Source organism: Cyprinus carpio, chromosome B17, assembly GCF_018340385.1.
Source record: "Cyprinus carpio isolate SPL01 chromosome B17, ASM1834038v1, whole genome shotgun sequence".
NCBI lineage: Eukaryota > Metazoa > Chordata > Actinopteri > Cypriniformes > Cyprinidae > Cyprinus > Cyprinus carpio.
In genome coordinates, this window is record NC_056613.1 from 14,329,765 (window position 1) to 14,350,496 (window position 20,732).

Below are 20,732 nucleotides of genomic sequence, written 5' to 3' on the forward strand. Positions count from 1 at the left end.
CAGGAAATAACTACATAGGATACTGTTAGGCCTATTGACAACATGACACTAGGACTTGTTATTCTGATGGCATTATTCATTGACATAAAAGCTTAGATGAACGAAAGATTTTGATCAAGTTACAGGCTTTTGCAGGTAATCTACCCCACTGTGTGGTGCTGTTTGTACAAATAGTTTTGAGAAATACACATACTGGTTTGCAGATTGATGATGATTATTTGAGAAATGTACCGCGAGTGCGTTTCCAGGAAGTTCTGACGTTACCGAGTTCAACAGAACTTCCAACCACAGTTGGCTAATTATACTTTTAGGAAACGCACCCCATGTGACTGAGAAAGACTATAATACTTTAAACAGAGGCGATTTGTTAAATGTTAGATATCTTCATGAAAGAGAAATCAGTTACTGAATGATTATGCCAAACTAATCAATGCTTATAAAAATGCGTCATGCATAAAAGCACATTATATTTCCGCAGTTATGAGTGAAAAGATTAATCCTACATCAAATTAACTCGCTATCAATCAAGGGCATCATGCACTTATTATTTTTGAGGGGGCACAGGCAGAAGTACGAATGAAGGAGGTTGGTGGGGTACAGTATGCTTTTGTTTTATTTAATTTTTTCTTTTTTATTCAAAATATTCCCAAACATAATGAAATAGGCCTTGATTCTCAAATATGTGTATTGCATTTTTGTACCTTTATAGATCATGTCAGTTGATTTATAATGGCGATGGGCCTACTGTTAATGTAATCTATTACATAAACCAGATTAAGTACCAGATATGACTATAATGTCATAAAATATTTTTAATACGACTACAGACGAACATTCTAAAACATTACACATTGTTTTGCAAGACACTAAACACACTTCTGTACATTAGACGCAGAAATCTAACATAATGTCACTTCTTTGTCATTTTAAGGCACTGCTTTCCAAAATGCTACACATATGAACCAACTGATCAAAAGAGGAATAGGGAGAATCATCTTTGGCCACAGAGCTATTTTGAATAGGGTGCTCCACTGGCATGCCAGAATATGTCCTTACAACACATATCCTTACATATATATATATATATATATATATATATATATATATATATATATATATATATATATATATATATATATATATATATATATATATATACAACACACATCCATAAATACACACAGACACAGAGAAAGCAATCAGATAGAACTGAAAAAGAATACAGAAAGCTAGTGTTGGAGTTTTTTTTCTTTCCTTTCTTTTTAGAAAAACAAGCGGTTAGAAAACGAATGGAGAGTGCAAATGATAGAGGGTCAAGTGTTTTTTTGGCAGTGGCTATTTGCACTAAGCATAAATAGTGATAGAGGCTATTTACGCTAAGTGAAAATAGCAGCATTTTTTAGTGATATGCTATTTACACTAAGTGCAAATAGCTATAGATTCTATTTACACTGTTAAAATAGCAGGATTTTCTGCTATTTATACTACTTATTGCAAGTACATTATAATACAGTATGCAATAGTAACTTATTGAGTGTAAATTTTAATTCAAATCATTAAATGGATGCCACCTTACTGGGACAATAAAGCCCTCCCTACACCTACCTTAACCCTACCTGATACTTTATTTTCAACTTTTTGATTATTTCCTTCATTTTCATTGAAAATAAATGCTTTTCTGATGTGATCGGAAATCTGAAAAGGGAGATAAAAAAGGTTGCCAAAAGGCGGATTCGAACCCGGGTCGATAGCGTCAAAATGAGTACACTACTTGATTTACCATCTGCGCCACTGAAGCTGGCAGTTCGGAACTGTCTTTTGTAATTTTGACTATTCAAATCACACGCTGGTGGGTGGAGTTCATGTTAATAGCCTCTACTAACAAGGCGGGCTATTTACACTTAGTGTAAATAGACACTTAGTGTTTTTACTAAGTATTTACACTTAGTGTAAATAGACACTCTGGGATTTTTTTTTTTTTTTTTATAAAAAAAGATTAATAGATACCATATAATTAGAATAGACAGTGCTAGAGTTAGAGACGTTAGAGTTAGACACGTTTCTTGAAGATGCATTTGCATTACTTCATGTAAAATATATTTTGCTTTGCAATATAACAATTTTAAAGGTAACAATGTAATTAAAAAGGCAATGGTTGACATACTGTAATAATGATTGTAATTGTATTTCACCTGACACACTTTCATTATACTGAATTTATAGAATAGAACACCTTTATTGCACAGCTGTACTTTGAAATTTAAGATCTCCATAGTAGCAACTTACAAACAGTTCCAATGCACATGTAAACAAATATGTACAGAACTATGAAATTACATATTTACATTATTTTTATAGTTACATTGCAATCTGTACAAATAAAACAAATGAATATATTCCTTTTGTTATGTCTAATTCTTAGCATCAGCTAATCTACTGCGTTGTGCAGTTCTTCAGTTATCCATTACTGATTTTTGATTCTTTATTCTCACATAAAATAAACGAATAGCCAAGATTGTCTCGTAGACTATGTGATGAATCAGGATCAGGATTTAATCAGGGTATCATCCCAATCTTTTTAAATTTGATATTGAAATCTGAAAAATTGAAATAAAAAGGCACATTGTTTTTGTTTGTTTTTCGTTTGTTCAAACTTTTTTCGTTTTTACGTTCAGGGATAGAAAATTAATAAATGGCTTGAATATTGATCTCTACGTGTGGGCGGGAATAAAAAGCCCCTTTCTGCTGATTGGTCAACCAAACATTACAACATAAAAATAGTTATAAAAAAAAAATAATACATAATAATAACATAATAATAGTCTTCTGCTTCTACGGATTCTTAATGCGTTTTATTTCTACTACATTTAATCTCTTTCTCTTCATCAAACAGCCGGATTAACGAATGGCTTGCCACAAACCATACCGAGGAAGACAGAGCTTTCTATAGGCAGCATAAATTCTGCAACCTACCCGTGAAATATTCGTTTATCTTACAAATTTACTTAATACCTGCACTCACAACTAGAAATAAACCAGAGATGATTCTATAAGTGTCAGAACTTTCCCATTAGGGGCAACTAATTTTTTTTTTTATATCAATTTAAACAGAATTTTATATTAGGCCTAAATATGTATGTCCTCCTTAATGTTAAATTCTTAAATGTTATTGTTAAATTAGAATACATGTAATATAACAATAGGTTGTTACCAATTAAATCAGTATTAATCAAGCCTTCAGAGATAGAAGTTGCGTCTAAAGTTGCTTTTAGATATAGGCCTATTACCAGTTTAATGCTGATCAGACGGCTGCCTTTACATAGCAATTACAATTCTATAATGAAATTAGATTAATGTTTTATACAATATTTTAACACAGAAATACGTAATGACAAAATGAAATGCTACTAGGTGGCAGTAAGTCATTGTGTTAATAAAGAAGCCTTTTATTCAATCTATTCGTTCAAGATTCTGATTCATTCAAGAATAAATTCAAGCGTTGGGCTAACCGAGACTAGTCATAGCATTTGCATTTTAATGTTTTTTTGTTGGTTTTGATTGCTTCTTTTGTCCTCATTAGTAAGATGCTTTGGATAAAAACATCTGCTAAATGACAAAATGTAAATGTAATAATTAATAATCTACAAAAAAAAAAAAAAAAATACCACTATACCAATACAAGTGCTCAGCGTTATTTCAAAGGACATTTAAACCATCTCTGAGTTTTCTTATGTAGTGTTTTATTGTAGGCCTACATTGTTATTGTACATAACTATGTGATCCATAAAAAAATCGTGTTCTTTAGCCCCGGAATGAATACGCGGAAGTGACCGCATATTGGATAATGTTCCAAATATAATTGTTTGCGCTCTACTTTAACACTGGGTTTTGCTATAGGGCTAAACCATAAATATTTGTCTGAAACTTGTCTATTAATATCTGTTTGCATGAACTTTAACTATGAAATGTTTTAACTGTTGCCCCGCCTTAACTTCTCAAACCTCGTACTTTCTATGGCATCGTGCTGGGAAAACAGGAAGGAACATTGTGTGGGTGGGTGGGTGCGTGTAGTGTTTTGACAAAATTAGTATTTAAAATCGTCTCTAAGCAATCATTAAAAAAAAAAAAAAACTCCAAAGGGTTAAGAAAAATGGAAACATGGGGCTAATTCCAAACGGGAGTGAGCATCCCTATGCCCTACTCCCTTCGAAGGGCAGAGCCCTTGAAGTGTGGTGAAGGGAGTGACTGACCAAGTGTTACCTTGACAACGCTGCGCGTGCGAAGTGGAATTCGCCCATGAAATCACGCATTGCCCACCTTACTTTGCAGATCTCATAGTGGCCACATGGGGGCACCAACGAATCAAGAATATTGTCTCATGCCTTAAGTTCTGTAATGATTTCAAATGTTTCTCGTTTCCCATTAGGACTCTAAAAAAGGTGTTAGTATAATTGTCATATTTTTCAATTAGCATGATTACTATATTTTAAGCCTCAAAAAGAATAAACCCCAAAAGCTAAATCTGTATATAATTCCCAATTATAGGACCCCATCTAAGGTGGGGCCACAACATCAGTTATAATATTCTTTTACACTTTTAAAAAAAATATATTTTATACCACAAGTGGAGTGCAAGTAATACAAGCAAGAACACAAAAACGACTGCATGCTATGGCAAATATTAACATAAAAAGTTCAGCTATGGCTATATACAACAACAGAAAATCAGATACAGAGCAGCTTCTCCCCCTTGAGGCACAACAGTCCCTTTTTTATGTTCTCTCACAGTGTTCATCAGTCACGGGACAGAGATCAGTCTAGAACGATCCAGTGGAAGATAAAGAGACATACAAAAGACTAGCACAGCAACATATATTCACAAAATTATGCAACTTTCCTTTGTTAAAAGACAAAGCTCATAAATAAAAAAGAGGGGTGGAAAAATACTTGAGTTTATGGTTGAAGTTGCCTCATGCAACACTACTTTAGTTTTTTAATAGATATTAACTTTAACAACAAACACACAGTCCTAGCCCTGATGGAGCCACAGGCTAAATCCTGGATTAAGGATAACGATAGTCTTTAACCAAACTGCTGTTATGATGGGTAGCACTGCCTGCAACAGAGATGAGAAACATACTGATGGAGCAGAACAAACCACAGGGCACAATAAAACACACTCTACGCTCTTATCTCTGAGTCATCTTTATGAAACATTCTCACTGTGGTTTTCATGGTCTCTGAGATGAATTTTTTTTAAATGTTCAGGACTTTACACTTGGGTGGCACAGAACCAGGATAACGAAAGGGGGTCTTAGATGTAGTTTTATAGCTTTTCAGCAAATGTGGGATTTGTGTCTTTTTGACTAAATGTAGGCCTGCATGCACGCAAAGTTCTCTAGATGGCATTGTTTCCTATGAAGTTCATAAACATAACTCACAGCTGCCTGTTTTTTTGTGTAATGTGGGTTTTGTCATGTTCATGTTTTCATGTCTTTTATTTTGTTATTGTTCGATTGCTGTTTGTGTAATGCTTCCCTTGCCCTCTTGTCTTTATGCTATTGCTTCCTCTTGTTCATTGTGTCATGTTCTGATTGGTTTATTGTCTTGTCATGTGATTATCAGTTCTGTTTACTCATTGGTTGTTTTAGTCATGTGCCTTGTTCCCCATTGGTTTATGTCATGTGTCCATTATTGTCGGTTATAAATAGCGATGTCATTGCCTGGTTTCATCAAGTCTGTTCAAGTCAAGTCTCTGTTTGGATGTTTGGATTGCACCTTGTAAATAAACTGCACTTGGGTTCATCTATGCTCACCCTCAGTGGACTGTTCATTACAGAATACACGACCTGTACCATGAACCCAGCAGTTTCACGCCTCCTCTGCCTTCATCAAGATGACAGGCCTATTGAGGATTATGTTCTGGTCTTTTGTGGACTCTGCAATCAAGTGGATTTTAATGCTGTGGCCCTTAAGGACATCTTTCGGGTGGGTCTTAATGAACCCATTAGTTTCCAACTACCTGGAGGGAAAATACACTGGTCTCTGGAGGAATATATTGACCATGCTCTTTTGCTGGCTGGTTCACCGTTTACTGTGGGTGTCATGGAGGAGGACCACGCCACTTCACCTAAGTATCATCAGGTTATGACTACTACAATGGAGCAATTTCACGTTCCAACCATCATGTCTGGGATAATTCATGTCACGGATCCCGCTCATGTCATGTCAAAGTCTACAGAGCCTGCTCACACCATGCCTGCCAAGCCACAGCCTACTCACGTCATGTCTACTATGCCAAGAGATTCTTCATAATATGGCAGCCATTCAAGAGCTCCATCGCAAGATGGCCGCCACACAAGAGTCTCTCTACAAAGTGGCCGCCCTTCTAGAGTCTCACCATGTCACAGCTGATCATCCAGAGTCTCGACAGGACATGGCCGCCATTCCAGAGTCTCATAACGACATGGCCGCCATTCCAGAGCCTCGTAACGACATGGCCGCCATTTCTGAGTCTGCTTACGTCATGCCTGTCAAGCCAGAGACTTCACACAAGATGAGTGCCACGCCTGAGTCCCCAGCCAAGATGGCTGCCACGCCTGAGTCCCCGGCCAACATGGCCGCCATGCCTGAGTCCCGGCCAACATGGCCGCCATGCCTGAGTCCCAGAGCCTGAGTCTCGCCATGTCATGGCTGTCACAAAGACTGTTCCTGTGACCTCAGTGCTTCCAGTAATGGCAGTCACCATTTTGAGCATATGGGCTGCACACTGCGCTCCAGAGATCTCTCCTGTCCACGAATCTGCTCCTGAGGCCGCTCCTGACCGGCGGTGTCCACTGCAGAACCTCCAGAGGAGGTGGCTTCCGCTGCAGAGCCTCCCAAGGTGGTGGCGCCCACCTTTGAACTCTCTGCATGTCCTGTCACGGCCAAGGAGGCCATCCACGAACTCACTGTCTGTCCTGGGCCAAGTGATCTGTCCATGTATCTGCTCCGCCATGGCTTCCAGCTCTGCCTGCACCGCCTGGCCACCCCGCTCTGCCTGCACAGCCATGGCTCCATACTGCTCTAGATCTGCTCCACGGCCCAGGTCCCCCTCTGCTCCATTGTCTGTCTCTGCTCCACAGTCTGAACCTGCCTCTGATTCACGGGCCTGACCTTCCATCCCTCCCCCTGTTCCGCCTCCACTCCACCTCCACTTGGGTTTTGTTGTTTGGGCATCTGGAGCCGCCCTTAGAGGGAGAGAAATGTAATGTGGGTTTTGTTTCATGTTTTTGGTTTTGTCATGTTCATGTTTTCATGTCTTTTATTTTGTTATTGTTTGATTGCTGTTTGTGTAAAGCTTCCCTTGCCCTCTTATCTTTATGCTATTGCTTCCTCTTGTTCATTGTGTCATGTTCTGATTGGTTTATTGTCTTGTCATGTGATTATCAGTTATATTTACTCATTGGTTGTTTTAGTCATGTGCCTTGTTCCCCATTGGTTTGTTCATGTCATGTGTCCATTATTGTCAGTTATAAATAGCCATGTCATTGCCTTGTTCACGGTCGTGTATTAATGTTGTAACCTGCTGTTGGTGAGTCTAGTCTGTTCATGCCTCGTCAAGTCTGTTCAAGTCAAGTCTCTGTTTGGATTGCACCTTGTAAATAAACTGCACTTGGGTTCATCTACGCTTTCCCTCAGTGGACTGTTCATTACAGTTTGTTCTGGTCATTGTTTGAACACTGATATACAGTCCAACAGCAGGTTATAGTGTTACAAGCTAGTTAGCCTTTATGTGTGAGTCACTGAATCATTCTCTGAACAGATTCACTCAAAAACACTGATTCTTTCTGGAATTAAACCAGTACTGCATGTTGCTCGGAGATGCAGAAACTTTATTCTCGTATGAAACCCATTTTTATCACAGAAATAACTGGCAATAGTGTGTCTAAAATGACAAGTCAAGTTTATTTATGTAGCTCTTTATACAGTAAAGATTATTTCAAAGCAGCATCACATTAATAACAAGACAATAAAAACGGTGTTATAAAATTTGACAATTATGAAACAAATTCATTTTCAGCTGTAAAGCAACTCTACAGAGGACATGTCGTCATTCAGCTCAATTTAGTCGTTTCAATTTAGTTTAACTTGTTGCAGAGTTTACCAATTATGAAACAAGCTCAACTGAGTTATAAGCAGCTTTACAGAAGCCTCAAAATTAATGTTGATGTAGTTAATGTAGAGTAGTATTTAAAGTTAATGTAGATTACTCAGTATTAGCTACATTCTGTACCGCACATCGCACTCACAATCATGTTGTTGGTAATAAAAATGGGAATTTCACATAACTCCAGAGCTATGTCTCTTTTAGTGAATACTTTTAAAATGCACTCTGTCTGGGCAACGCACCATTATTTTTATTGCATTTCTTAAAACTTCAATCATTCGGTCTTGCAGATGGAATCTGGGGAAGAGATGGGGCAAATGCACCCAGGTGCTCTCTGGGGAATGTTGGCCTGCAGCCCAAAGGCTTCATGAAATATTGTGGAGATAGACTGAGCCACATTCCAAAAGAAGCTGAAAAACCTTTCACTGCATACATCCCCTCACATTTAGATGACATAAGAACACGCTTTGCTTACATCTCAGGACTGCACCCTTGAGAATAGTGAGAAATACATGAGGATCCGTCTTACGTCTGGTCTCACTCTAGATTCTAATTGGCTGAGAGTCTTAATACTATGGATGATATTATGGATGATTCTGAACTTAAGATAAAACAGCTTGTATAAGTATCTGTTAAAAAAAAAAAAAAAGGATGGATAAAGGATGATTACATTTCACTCAATATAAATCTCTTCTCCTAACATCTGCAAGCCTTCATTTGAATGTGAGAGAGAGAGTGAAAAATTTACCAGCGCAAGAACAAGAGATAAAGAAACAGAACATTAAGAATACTCAAAACCTCTCTGTGGTGTTGTGACACACTGATACCGGGGCATGTCCCAGCATGCCTTGCTTTTGTATCATGCATTTCACATGAAGGCTGTACTTTTAAATGAACTTGCATGCAACGCATAAAACATATTAACTGTGTATATTCTTCTGTGCAAGGCAATAACCTAAATAACTGGGGTGGTCATATGACAAAGTATCTAGTATGTTATGTAAGAGCATATTTTATATTTAGCTCATTGTTCGCCAAAGTGTGAGCTTGTGATGTTCTCCCCACCTACAGCTTGTCCTGCTGTGACATGCAGTGGCTTTATACAAAAATAATTAAAGAGTGAAGGACTTTGTTTCGATTGAACCGATGACAGATTGTGTAGGAGTGAGAGATCTGAAAGCCACTTGCGCTTTATCCCCTGACATTCAAATTCTTTACAGATGTGCAGATAAAAAAAAAAGTTTAAAAAATACCTTGTTATATTATCTTGATATATACATATTTTGCTAGTAATTTATTTCAAACTTTGTCCAGACCTTTCTGTAGTAGTCATCACTGAGTATTGTTGTATCCTATATGGCATCCCTGCTAACCTAATGTTTGATACTTGCAACATGAATATAGATACATAAATGCTGTTATATGGCAATTACAGAGGCTAATAAAATACAGCATAATTCTCCTAAAACAGGCAGATCAAAGTCATATGGTGAAGATTATCCTTGACTACGGCAGGTGTAACTATTGGTTGGTTACACTTCAACCACTCTGAGGCCACTATAGGCTGTTTTTAGAATGTTATTTCTGCCATGTGCTTATTCAGGATCACTGCCACTGGAGAAAAAGTGATTTTAACTGCCATGAACAGAGTGTATATATGAAGCTTGGACTGTGATGAAGTGAGCCTAGTTCATTGATGTCTACTGACTTGATTCATAAACATTTGACATGATTCGAGTCACTCTTATCTTATTTCAATGGGTTGAAAGAAACAAAACATATGTATTATATAGTTATCACTCCATATACAGTACATGGACTTGTAAACACCAGCTTAGAAGAGTTTTGGTCTGGTTGTGGATTACAGTCTAAGGATTTGCCTTACCATGGTGGGCAGCGTTTACTTTTTATACACTTTTCATGTTTTAATAATACTAAATGTATGCTTGGTTCACTGAGTTCACTGAGTGCTTAAATAGTAAATTGCAGAACTAGGATAAAACTTGGCTACATACTGTTGCTCTCAGAATTAAATGTTTTCTGTTCTTTTTGGACCAAAAGCAGGACTGTGTGCATTTGGAAGTGGATATAAATTTTTGCACTGAATTCACCATAGAAAATAACACTGTCACGCGTTCTTTCATCTCAACGTCTAGCAAAAAAAGTGGAGTGAGAGAGTTGTTTTTCTAATGAGAAACCGCAATGCATTGCTTTGAAATTACTCTAATGAAGAGTAAAAAGAATGCAACCTAAAACAGCGTGGGTCCTAAAAATATAAGGGTGTTTGTGATTTTGGTGGTAGCTTGTGGGCTGAGGCTGTAAACCAGCAATCAGATGCTGGTTCATATCCTGCTTTGGAAACCCAAGGAAGTCAACTTTCTATTGGACTGCTGCCTTTTTAGCAGTGCTTAAACTATTTCTGAGCACTATTTTTTATAAAAAATGCTTAAGTGAAACACCTAATATCACGCCATTCTATATATCTTAATGAAAATATGTTTAATTTAACCCTTTACTGCACTGTTGCCTTTGGGTAACCTAATTTTTTGGCAAGCACAATATACATACAACATGATTTTTTACACAGAAACAGACAATAATGGAGATATGACTTTAAATAGGCTAACTAGTAAAGTTAAAGGTAACAATTGTTGTCGTCGTCACTATGTCTGGGTGTTAATATTTTTCTGGCATGGTGCACTAATTAATATAATTATAATTTTATTAAATATAATTTCAATTTGTTAGTGAGAAATAATGTCATATAAACTATTTGTACGCTACAAGAAATTGCTTAAATGTTTTCATTATATTGCTCACCTTGTGCAGTGACGTCACACATTTATTCAGTAACTAGCCTACAGAAAATATTGCCGGTGTCATGTTGTTTTCTATTTACATTTTGTGTTTAATTTTTACAGTTATTTGTGCGTTTATTTACATTTTTTAAATGTTTTAACACCATTATAAATTGGTTTAACGCCCTTAAAAAAAGTCCAGGTCTACTTGTGAACTGTGTTTCCGTTATTCCCCAAGCTTCCTTAAGAGCTCAGTGCTTGTCTGATCCGTCGCTCTTTCCCTCTCGTCGGGGAAGGCGGGACTGTATTAGCCGGGCAGGGCGTTCTTTCTGCGGTCACAGGCGGCGTAGTCGTTCTAGGGGTGGGTCTTTCTTGGCAAAGGAAAACCCACCTTTTTCATTGTTTAGATCTCGAAGGAATGTGATGGTTTGATCTTGCGGCGCAAGGGAGGGGGGTGAGAGAAGGAACTAGCGAGGACCCTGCTGAGAGCTGCTCTATTCATCCTCAAAAAGTCAAACGCGACTGAGTACTTTGCCCTTCCAGAAAGGTACCTCCGAAAAATTGTCACCGTTCTTCTCCCAGTGCTCAAGGTAAGAGAAACCCGAAGGGGGGCTATTAAGCTTGTTTAGTGGAAGGGGAGCTGAATGGTGAAATCTTGCCCCCTGGACACAACTCCAAACTGCGGCAACTTTGCCACCCTCCTCCCCCTACTGTTCTCTGCAGCGGAGGAGCTCGATAAGCCGGACTGCGGCGATTTTAGTCGAGTTATTTTGTGACTGATGTCGGAATGATAGCGTCGTAGAGGTGCGAGAGTAAACTTATCCGGGCCTTTCCAAACGGCGGGTGTTTAGTAGCCTAGCGGGAACTAAAACACCATCGAGTGTGTTCTGATTTCACGGGGCTTTACCAGAGATTCCCTCTGTATTCTGATTGAGACGTTCTACGTCAGCAGCATCGCACTATGTAGCGAAATAAAGTTTACGTTTACAGCATTTAAGTTCGATTTGCACTTTATATGTTGCGCGCGAGCACTGAAATGTCAAACCGAATTAAATTCCTCGCCACGTAACGTTACACCAGACGTTCCCAAGAATATTGTGAGTTTTCAAACAGGAAAAGTCGCTTTCTCTGAGAACAATACCGCAGACTTCGAGGGAATTTGGTTCGGTTACAAGTCTAAACAGTGTCATTCTTACAAGAAGTTTTGTTGGTTTCTATGTGCTTAACCTTGAAAACGTTTTTTTGTACCTTTCTGCCGAATAAGCAAGCAAGACTCATTCCGGCGTGGGACTATGTTAAGGGAATCGTTTATGAAGCTCATGTCAGATATCCCGTGTTAAATTTGGATTTCTGGATCGTAACGTGTAGCTTTTTGACGCAGTATGAGTCCCGACCTGCACTAATAACGTTACTGTCGGACGCAGACGCGAATAGAAAATGTATTTCAAGCCGCGGCTATTAATGTTGACAGCCGCTATTAAGAGATGCGAGGTGTGTTCACACACGGTGACAGGCACAATTAAACGCGTTTGATGTCTTTAAACATACGCCTAACCTTACATGGCTCATATTTAGGCTTATATTAGAAATGCAAAGTCCTGTTTTTGCCTTGGCCTAAAAATCAGGTGTTTATTTTTGACTTGCATGCTGTAAGAATGTCGAGTAGAGGTCAGGAAGACTGATGCTTTCCTCATGTGTTTTGGCAATCTGTGCATATTAGTGTATGTTCATGTCCAAGCCGAGAATACATATAGGCCTTCACACGCACATTTGTTTAATCTCACTGACTACCTTTACATGGACATCAGTAATCTAATTATTTACCTTATTCTGAATAAGACAATATTACGATTAAGGTGTTTACATGAGTTGCTTTTAGAATATTCCTTTAATGTTCACGTGTTAGTACTTAGATCAGTTAATGGCATATGTCATTACGTCACCATGTGACGCCATCCAATGTCCCCTGCAGAATTTTACATATCATTTCGTCTTCGTTATGATGCCATATATACAGTTTTGGGTGTTTCATTTTTAATGTAATGAAAGCTTCAAGTGCAGTTAATTATTTGTCATGCCATACGTGCAAACAGACGACTGTGTTGTTGAAGCCATGCTCTTTTGTTTGCCGTCAAATGGTTGACCACTGCCGTGTGTTTATCCTGTCGCAAAATGTGGTGAAAAGTCCTACACGACTGTAATAATGGGATTAAGGTGTTTACATGTTAGGGCTGCACGATAAATTGCATGCATTTATCATGCACAAACAGGTTTCATTATCGCATGTGATACATCGCATAATGAACGTGATATTGCATAGCTTGTAAGTAAGTAGCTTGTAGGCTCTGTGTATGTAATGCCGCTCCATCTGAAAGCACGTGCTGGAGATTTACTACTAATCACAGAACCGGCTTTACTGACGAGATACGCATGATAAACACATGCGATTTATCGTGCAGCCCGAGTACATGTCAAAAATGCGACTAATATAGGAATACTTCACGTCTTAATTCAATTATGACTTCAGTCAGATTAAGGTAATCAAAAATCTTTGTTTACATGGTAGATTCTTAATAAGAGTATTGTCTTAATCGTGTTAAAATTGGAATATTGTTGTCCATGTAAACGTACTCAGTGATTCGAATCTTTTAAATCCTTTCACCAAAGGTTTGTTCAGTGACTCTTCCTGCAGGTTACTTCGTTCCGCCAGTAGGTGGCGAGAATTGAGTCCACGCTTGTCTACTACATAGTATGCAAAAAGTATTTCAGATAAGTAAATTGGCTGAATAATACACCATATTTTTGAAACATTCACCAAAATTTCATTACTACTTAAATGTGGCAATTACTTCATCAGATTAAAAAAAGTTAAGAAAAGGCAGTGTCTCAATTACTTTGTGATCACAAGCAAAAATTCCTAGTTAATTTGGTTGTTTTCTGTTCATGAATGGTCCAGTTTATTTAATTATAAACGGAAATGAAATGTCTTGTTCAAAGTTCAAAACCGTATGTGTTTAAATTTTCGTACTTATGCACTATTCAGTACCGTTTTGTCGTATAAATAGTGCAGGTAGCGTGTTCACACTTAAAATTCCAACAAGAAAAAGTGCACTTGTCCAACAATGCACTTGTTTAATCAAAACTACAAAGTTGGACTGTTGATCACTTCACATGCTTAACTAGACAGTATACATAATGTATTTAATTTGGTGCATAACTAATGACTCATTAAGTAAAGGGGGTGTGTTCATTCGATAGAACCAACCAATGGTGTTGCTTCTTTACAGCCCATTCTCAGATGCTGTTGGTTTGCACTATAGTTATATAGTGCTATCCAACAGGCAGGAAAGTAGTTTTATGCCTCAAAAAAAAAAAAAAAAGAAAAAAAGGCAGATTTCAGTGATTGTAAGAAAAATAAATAAAAATTAGTTGTTAATTAGAGCAGGAATGATTTTTTTAATTGAAAGTTTCATAAAAAAAAATCTATAAAATATACGCTGATTTATAAACACATGAGTATTCATTTGTCAGGAAAGCAGCAGTGGTGATGGTTGGGGGGTTGGGGAGCTGACAGAAAAATGAAACACTAAGCACAGAGAGAATAGCAACCCCCATACAGGCTCCATTACATTAGGCAGGTGGGGCCCATAAAGCAAGAGAGAGGGAAGACGAGTACAGAGAGGACCTGCCATGACCTGTCCCAGACTTAAATGCATTGACGGCTTTCCAGTAATTCTCTAGAACACTTGTCTGTGTGTGTTTTAGTATGAACAGTGAACTAGCTCACTCAACTAAATACCATTACAGTTTATTGGCACTTCAAAGCAAATTAGTCAGATATCAACATTGAAAGGATGTTTGAGATGCCCTCATCCTCAAAAACCATCAACAAATCTACATAGCATCAAAGAAAATACAACCCTGTCCCTCATTACATTAAGCATTAAAAATAGGTGCTGTGTTTGGTAGTCACTTGTAAAATCTGGGTCCTGAAGCAAAACCAGCTGACAGCCACTGTGCTAGAGTATGTCCAGCTGGAGATCTGGACCACATTCTAGAAGAGCCGGATGTATCTGTTTTCTGCCAAAAGCCAGCGGACACTTTTGTGTTGTTCTTTGTCCGTTTCTATTGTAGCTTGTTTCTCTCTCTCAGTCTCTCATGTGTTTCGTGACCAGCTATGCCTTTTCACGTCGCTCACCTTAGAAGGGCAAAGGTTGATTTCTGATGAGCTTTTATTGTTGGTTATACAAGAGTACATGTGAACTTTGTCAGCTGAAACAGGATGGGTGGGTGTTTATGAGAGAGTGAATGCAGGGGCAGTTCTCGCTCCAGAGAAAGTTAGGAGACAGTTTGCACAATGATCAGCGATGAATGCCGGTGCTCTGTAATTCCTGCCCTCCCTCTCCACTTTTCTTTATGAGCATGCCCTGCTTCTGGTTTTTCCAGTCTACTGATTGCTTTTCCACTTGGAGGAAGCATGCAGCAAAATGCTTGTGATGGTTATCTGTGTCCAATAAGAGTAATTACCAGACTTAGCACCAGACCCAAGGATTATGGAGAGGCTAAATGACTAGCTTGAGGTTTAAATTGAATATTTCGGTTCAGTCATGGTGTTCCCTCTCTTAATCTTCTCTTTCTTTCTTTCTCACTCAAATGAACCGACAGATTCTAACACCGTGTTGTCAGTAGGTCTTCATTCTGTTACAAAATCATAGTTTCACAGAAACGTTACTTTACATGGCATCATTGTTCTCCTTTCTCTGTGAGAATAAGGCTGTGATTTGGCATTTCTCCTTAAATGCAAAAGGAAGTGAAATTTGTTTGTGTATTTTACCATATAGATGTACTCTTTACATGTCAGATGGTAAGGTCATTGGCGGTTTAGCTTTTGGCATCCAGCAAATGTATTCGCGGCACTGCCCTTTACATTAAAATTATCTTAAAAATAACGGTGGATATCGTACATAATCTTGAAAGAAATGACAACTTTTCAGTAATTCTTGGTGTTCCTGTGAACTCCAAAATATAATGAGGTGTTCATGGGGAAGGGTGACCAGATCTGGTGCACATCTGAGTCACTTTTCAGTTTTGTGATGTCAGGGAGTGGGAGAGCTTGCTGACAGACATGTAGCTTGAGGAAGAGGTGTTAAAGTGTGAACACACAAAGATTACAGCAGCTCCTCCCACTAACAAACATACACTGAACCAGTCCAGCTGTCCCAGTCTGCCCTGAGGACTGATCTTCACACAGTACCACAGGACTCAAAGCAAGCGTGCTTCTTCTGTGACTATGTTTACACCTGGTTTTAAAAGGATTATGAAAATTCTATTATCATTTATTCTTCCAGACCTGTAAAATGCAAAGAAAGATATTTTGATATTTTCATCCATACAAAACAACACTAGACTCAAATGCATGTGATCAAATCACTCCATTGACAAGTAATTAACATGTTCAACACACAAATATGTGCATGTGATCAAATCATGTGTGGTTACATTTTACCATAGGTCTATGAATTTTTGCAGGCATCATGTATTAATTTCAAAAGGGATCCAAACGATTGGGAATTATGTTCAGGGTGAAAGATTTGTCCACTCAGATTTTGTTCATATGAATTCACAGAAAGCTATTTGTTTGAAAGTGACTTCTTTGTGAGCTGTGCTTCTTATATCACTACACTATTGACAATAGACACTGGACCTTTTTTCTCTGCAAATTTTATCAGCGCCTTATCTATCTGTCCATTTAATAGTAGTAATACCAGGTGTAAATCACATTTGGAACACCTGAAATGGATCTTAATATAAGCAGGGCCTGTAGAATTTGTTTGATACATCTAACCAAGACATTTATTTCATTTGTTGATGACATTTGGGTTGTGGTTTTCACATGGACAAATCTGAAAGTAGTCTGAACGTTTCCTTCAAAACTTGCACACATGCTCAGTGAATTTGTTTAGCACTAATTGGTTGTTCTGGCCCGGGCCGATGTTTCACAGTAGAAAATTGCATTAACAAGCGCTTGTGTGAGTGGGTTATGAGATACCCCAAGTTTAGTTTAAAAGTACATTGACATTTATATCTGTCATAACTTCTGAAGAAAAATAGTGCAGACACTGGACTAAGTCCAAGATAAACCTTTCTAGAATGTGTGTGTCAACCGCTTGCATTTGTGCATGCACGTATACAAAAATGAAGTATACTTAGGGCTTAAGGGAGAAAGAGTTACTTTTTTGTGGAAGTGGAAAGAGAAAGTGTGTCTGATGGTCTGCAATACAGGTTCCTACAGGTCTAGTTGATGTCTAGTTGGAGTTTTTTGGCATATTGTCACCCAGACAAAAATTCGCCATCATTCTGTCTGCTGTAAGACAGACAACAATCTTTAAATGTATATATGTTTATTTGAATAGATTTCAGTTCAGTTTTAAATGGGTGTGCATTGACATGCTTCAATTTTTAGTATATTCTATTTGCTGTGATTAAATTGTATTACTTGTATTGGCCATTGGCGACCCTTGTTATACGCATTGGCCATTAAAAAAACTCCCACGTCAGTTGGCCACTTTTAGCATGCAAGAACTCACAGCAGTTAAGTAATAAAGAGGCACACAGCCAGAACTGATATCCCAAGTACTGCACTGCATCTGGGATTGCTGATTTGTGCTTGGATCTGCTCAGACCTGCTCCTTCTGTGATGTTTCGCATCATAGAAAATACTTGTGAGAAGAACTCATCAGATTCCCCAGTTCTAAGCACTCAAAGTCATCTGTAAAGGATGCCAAATGTCTTTTCTCCTCAAAAGCGCCCCACCCTTTCTCTTTTTCACCTGTGCACAAACACGCCCATGTTTACATTTGAGCATGTGTACAGAATACAGAAGATTTAGTGTGCGTTAAAGAGCAGGTGTGTATTTATATGGTATTTTTACACCTGGATCCGTGTCAGTGACCAGATTGCAAGTGGTCAGCCGAGACAGATCGCTGTTCACACTTGGTTATTGGCGTGCGTCTCAAATGCTTGTCAGTCAGCAAATGATTCCTCATTGATCTTTGACCTTGTTTTTTTTTTCTCCTCCCTCATGTGTGACAGTATCCACACTGCTGTTGAGGAGTGTGGGTGCGAGAGTGGGAGTGTGTCTGAAATAGGCCTATCTCTAAGGTCTCCTGAAATAGCTCAGCGGAACCAGAGTGATGCACTCACAGCAGCCCACATGCTCTGTGATGGTGTAATGTTCTCTCTGGATCTGAGACGGCACGCCGGACACAGCTGCAGCACTCTGCCTCTGCAGAACCAAATGGTTATATTTAAGTTCATTAGCTTCTGTGCGTGTTTGTGTTGGGTGGAGATGGGGAATTCCATTAGGGATCTGGCTGATGACTCTCAAGCACTGTCCTGATTTCCTTCTCCTGTGTTGTAAAGTCTAGTGTGTTACAGAGGGCTAATAGGCTTCTTACAGAGTTTTTCCACCTTTAGTCTATGAATCACTAGGACTGGATGAGATACTGGGTATTCACAATATACTTGCTTTGATTTGTGTTGGCTATATACAGTTAATTAGTGATTAGAATGCATTTTTTTTGGACATTAAGAAAGAAACCTAATGGATGTTAATTAGGAAGGTTAATGTCCAGGGGTGTGTTTCCAAAAGGAAACGCACCCCAGATAAAAAGGTAAGACTGGTATTGCTGTTCTTTCTTGTCTCTGGAAATTTATTAACAACAGTGATGTTGAAATCATTTTTTATTAATGTGTTCCAACTGCCAATTTCGATTCTGAACAATTCAGTGAATCATTTTCGTCTCTCAAAAATATTCACATCTCTGACATCTAATTTTTAAAGTATTAAAATAGTTGTTTGTCACCATATATTGTTATATTGGTGTATATAAATAAAAATGGTTGAATATAATTTTGCCTCAATTTGTCAATTTAGTGAAAACAAATTATTGGACTATTAAATTAAATTCAATATTTTATATTTAATTAGGCCTAATCATTGTCAATCAAATTGCCTATAGCTGTTTGGTCAAGATGATGGCTCCTCTGATTGAAGATAAAATTACTTTTTTAAACAATCATAGTGAATGCATGAATATGAAGGCCTGAAAAAGATTGAGAAATATTTGGATAATATTTTCTTTTTCTGTATTGTATTTATACTCAATACTTTTATAGCAATATCACCCAGCCCTGCAAATCACCTTGTTTCAGAACTAATTCACATTTCACCTCTTCATTTACTGTGAGGCTGTTGCTTTTTTAATTCTGCTCAGCGCTGCCTATTTTTACCCTCCACATGGAAACACAAGCAGAGATTCTCGGGTCCAGCGCTGACCTGATTTCCAGTCTAGCAGAGAGGTTCAGGCATGGGCAGGGAAAGAGGCTGTGCCCTTCCTCCCTCCGCACTGTTTCTCACTGATGCATGAACTTTAGTTTCAGCCGATGTTTTAGCCACGTTGCTCTCTACACACAGTACTAAGTTCAGAGTGAGTGTTATTGAATAAACATTGAATGGACCCATTTGTCAAACATCTGACAGGTGAAAGATTTTTTGGAGAGTGAGCCATTGCTTTCAAAATACTTGTGTTTACTGCAATCTGCAAGTAATGCAGCAAGGAGAATTTAGGAGAATCAGATTTTCCTTTATCTTGAACATCTGCCATCACCCATCATGTATTTGTGTTCGATATAGAGGATAGCAATGTTAAAATGTTTGAGTGTACTTGAGCCTTGTCCCGAATGCCACCTCAAGCCTTGCAATGTGCCTCCAAAGTCCACACTTTGACATAATGCTGGTTAGTATTGGTCCTTTGCCATTATGACAACCACAAGTTCACAAAGTTCACCATTTGGGACATTGTTTGAGCTAATGTATGTAAGATGGAGTAATGTAATTAAACTAGGGTCATCTGACATTAATGAGGCTTTTGTTAGTATTTCTGTTTCAGATCAGATATAAAAATAACTTGTTCCTTTTTTAGGAAAATAATTCCACCTTTCTCTTTTTAGTTGGCCAAAATTTCAGTACACCCCTACCTTTTCAGTGGCCTACTCTTGAGAACCATTTATATTTTATGGCAGTTATTAAAAGAAATGCTTGATGTCTAGTAACCCAGAACTCTCTTTTTCCCTCTATAGAACTGTAACCGTAATGGCATATGGCTGATTTTAAAGTTATTCTACTTAGCTTTTGCACTACATGTCAAACGGACCTAATTTCTTTCCATCCTACACCTTAACAACAAGCTAATTTTTGTAATCAACTACTTACAAACCCTTAATATGTTTAAAAATCAAGGGGCCTAGAACATTGCCTAGAGGGACACCAAATATCAAGCTAATGGAAACATGTTAGCAATTGTTTGGCATTTTAAACTACTGCTTAGCATTAGGGTAGAAGATGGAGAACTGTATCAGCTGCATCCACTTACTGGTGATGATTTAGCATCATACTGTAAAACCATATTTACATTTACATTTATGCATTTCAGCAGACACTTTTATCCAAAGCGACTTACAGTGCATTCAGGCTAACATTTTGTTCCTCTAACATGTGTTCCCTCGGAATTGAACCCACAAGATTTTGCACTGTGCTCTACCACTGAGCCACAGGAACACCATATATGTAGAACAATTCCTTCTGAGGAACAACATAACACATCCTTTGTCTTGTTCTTAACCTTTGCACACACAGATGCACCAGAGCTAAATGCAAGGCATCTCTAGTGTGGTTTATTTGGGGACAGCGGAACTGCATTATCTTTTATTAGAGGCAGGATAGC

General features: G+C 38.1%; 1 protein-coding gene across 1 annotated transcript in view; it reads left to right on the forward strand.

Annotated features, from left to right (window-relative positions):
- Window positions 1–11,201: 11,201 nt before the first annotated feature.
- Window positions 11,202–20,732, forward strand: part of luzp1 (leucine zipper protein 1) — a 50,233-nt gene continuing 40,702 nt past the window's right edge. Inside the window, exon 1 of the mRNA XM_019066326.2 lies at window positions 11,202–11,537. The gene's annotated coding sequence lies outside the window, so the exon portion shown is untranslated. The remainder of the gene's footprint in view (window positions 11,538–20,732) is intronic.